At 39.1% G+C, this 3,341-nt stretch overlaps 1 non-coding gene across 1 annotated transcript; it reads right to left on the bottom strand.

The window, feature by feature from the left end:
• Positions 1 to 1,416: 1,416 nt before the first annotated feature.
• On the bottom strand, positions 1,417 to 1,522 carry LOC140851419 (small nucleolar RNA R71). Its single transcript, XR_012134172.1, has one exon. It is a non-coding gene; the product is annotated as a small nucleolar RNA R71 (small nucleolar RNA).
• Between the last annotated feature and the right edge of the window lie 1,819 nt (positions 1,523 to 3,341).

Below are 3,341 nucleotides of genomic sequence, written 5' to 3'. Positions count from 1 at the left end.
ATTCAAAACTCTCGAGCTCTTTATTTTCTAATTACATCAATTTTAAGATAATTTATTTTCTAAATCAAAATAACACTTCTATCTTTTAATCTCAACTTAGCCCAAGGTCCCTGAGGATACGATCTCGACTCATCCTACCTACGTAGTGAGTAGAGTTATTTTTGGTACTATCAACGACTACGCATCAAATTTTGGCACCGTTGCCGGAGATCTTGGCACAGTTGAATTTAAAAAAAAAATCACTGACATTTCATAACACTTAACTAAAATAGCGTAACCTCAAATATAAAAATTTTTAACTTGATTGGATACCTTATTTCTTTGCATCGCATCTCATAATTAGCTTTAAGGGTGCAACCCATTAACTAAGATAAGATGGAGATTTGATCACCCTTCCTTGGCCCACAAATCACTCCCTTGCATTTGCATAACCTAGACCTTAATCTAAAATTAATTAGACGTTGACCCCTAAGGATTTCGAGCTCATTAGGATAAGTGACTCTGAGAGTTGAACCAGGTTAGACTTGGTCAGCTAGCTGGTGTCTAGGCAAGTGGTTTGCGGGATGACTGGACCCAAAGGAAGATGGTTTTTAATTGGTTCCGTTCACTGACCTGGCCAATTTAATTGGTGTCTAAGGAAAGCAATGGGGGGACTCCCACCGACCTTACACTTATCTGACCAGTTGGTTGGTCAAGCTCCGACTTGGAGGGCTTGAAGGCTAACTACAGTTAGGAGCTGTCTAGAACTAGGGTAACTTTAGGATAGAGAGTCCACTGCGTGCTAACTTGATTGTAATTAAAATCTAACCATAATTAATTCTTCTATTAGTTTTAGGACTTCTAAGGATCTCTTCTTTAGAACTCTTTTCTCTTTTCTCTTCTCCTCTTAAAAAAAAAATCCTTAACAGACTAGGATAGTCCTACATAAACCTTTTAGTTGCATGTTAGGTCGACGATCACTAAAACTCGACTTGCAACCATTAGATGAAGAATTAGAAAAGACTTTTAGGACTATCCGAGTTAGAAACATGGCTACACCTGGTGAGGCTAATCCTCCACGCTCATTGAGAGAATATTTCACTCCATCCTCGTATACCTACTCTCCATGCATTCAAGCACCTCCAGTAGAAGCTATCCAATATGAGATTAAGTCTAGCATTATTCAAATGTTGCCATCATTCTATGGACTTAGTAACGAGGATCCATACAAATACTTGGATGAATTTTTTGAAATTTGTTTCACAGTAAAAATCCAAAACTTCTCCGATGATGCCCTTAGGTTAAAATTGTTCCCTTTCTCACTTAAGGACAAAGCCAAGCATTGGTTAAACTCCTTAAACTCTATAACCATTTCAACTTGGGATCATCTTCAGAGAGAATTCCTCAAGAAATACTTTTCAATTGGAAAAACAAATCAAATTAGAAAAGCTATCACTAGTTTTTCCCAATTGGAGGGTGAACTTTTTCATGAGACATGGGAAAGGTTAAGGGACCTCATTCATAAATGTCCACACCATGCTGTCCCTAAATGGCAACTTTGTCAGTATTTTTATGATGGTCTATCAGAGAAACACCGACAAATGGTTGATGCATCATGTGGTGGGACATTCATGCTAAAGAGTGAGGATGAAGCCTGGCAGCTCTTTGAAACACTTAGTGAGAATTCCCTACATCATATGTCTGTCACTTCTAGAGAACAACCCATGCTTCAACAAAAAAGAAGTGAAATTTATCAGATTGAAAACATCATGGATATCCACAGTAAGGTAGATGAACTGTCTCAAAAATTAGACCGTCTTCTAAATACTGGACAATCCCCGATTCCACCTAACCCAATCCAAGAAGTTTGTGCATTGTGTGTAAGTCTGAACCATTTTGTTAGTGAATGCCCAGCCACACCTCAATTTTCTGAGTTTGTGTACGAGCAGGTTCAGCAAGCTCAAGTCCAACAAGCTCGCAGACCAGAAAATGATCCATATTCGAACACTTATAACTCCAGTTGGAGAAATCATCCAAATTTTTCCTGGAGACCACAACCAGTGGTTGGCCCTACCATACCTCGACCTCAATATCAGGACCCAACATATAGGCATGGACCATACCATCAATTTCAAAATGCTCCTCAACCGTCTACTACTGGTCACAGCTCAGCTTTTGAAGAAAAAGTTCTGAAAGTACTAGAATGATTAGAAGTCAACACTCAGATCCTTAACTCCCACACACAATCCATTGCTAAGCTAGAGACCCAAATAGGTCAACTAGCAACTGCATTCAGTAGGAGGGAAGGAGGAAAATTACCTAGCCAATCCGAGAGAAACCCAAAAGGGCAATTTGTGATTGAGAGCTCTAATACCCCAGAAGCTTTTTCTGAACATGCCAAATCAATCATGACTCTGAGAAGTGGGAAGGTCATTGAACACACTAGTAAAACCAATGAGACCGACCCTAAACCTCTAACCGAAGCCAAATCACCCAAGAACAAAGAGGACCTTAAAATAGAGAATGAACCAACTGCACCGGAATCATCTTACTTGCCTAAAGCCCCATTTTTGGATGCCCTGAAAGCCCCTATTCCTGCAGATAAGAAAGGAGAAAAACTCGATGAGATGTTGGAATTGTTTAAGCAAGTCTAAATTAATCTTTCCCTTCTAGACGTAATCAAACAGGTCCCTGCTTATGCCAAATTTTTGAAGGATTTGTGCACCCAAAAATTTAAATCTAGATCACAAATCTTAAAGAAAGTACGTCTCACTGAACAGGCTAATTCTGTCGTCCAGCATGCCACTCCTCCAAAGCTTAAGGACCCAGGAGCCCCCATCATTTATTGTGTTATAGAAGATTATCACATTGAAAAAGCTCTTCTGGACTTAGGGGCAAGTGTGAATCTTTTACCTAGTTCAGTGTATGAACTTTTTAGATTCGAAAAACTGAAATCCACATCAGTCACACTGCAATTAGCCGACAGATCAATTAAAGAATCATGTGGAATGTTTGAGGATGTCTTGGTCAAGATAGATGAGTTTTACTTTCCAGTTGATTTTTTGGTTCTCGACATGGAACTAAGTGGCAACCCAAGATAAATTTTCATTATCTTAGGATGACCCTTTCTAGCTACAGCAAATGCATACATTAATTGTAGGACAGGAGTCATGGACATATCATTTGAGAATAAGAAACTGAGACTGAATGTGTTTGGTGCTTCCCAAGGACCATCAATGGATAGTTGCTTCGAAGTAGATACACTAGAAGATATTATAGAAGATGCAACACCCACAATTCTAGCACCAGACCCCTTAGATACTTGATTGGCTCACTTTGGAGTGTATGACTTTGAGGAATAT

Source organism: Elaeis guineensis, chromosome 8 (assembly GCF_000442705.2).
Source record: "Elaeis guineensis isolate ETL-2024a chromosome 8, EG11, whole genome shotgun sequence".
NCBI classification, from domain to species: Eukaryota; Viridiplantae; Streptophyta; class Magnoliopsida; order Arecales; family Arecaceae; genus Elaeis; species Elaeis guineensis.
Note: the sequence above shows the minus strand (reverse complement) of the source record. Positions and strands in the feature narration are given on the sequence as shown.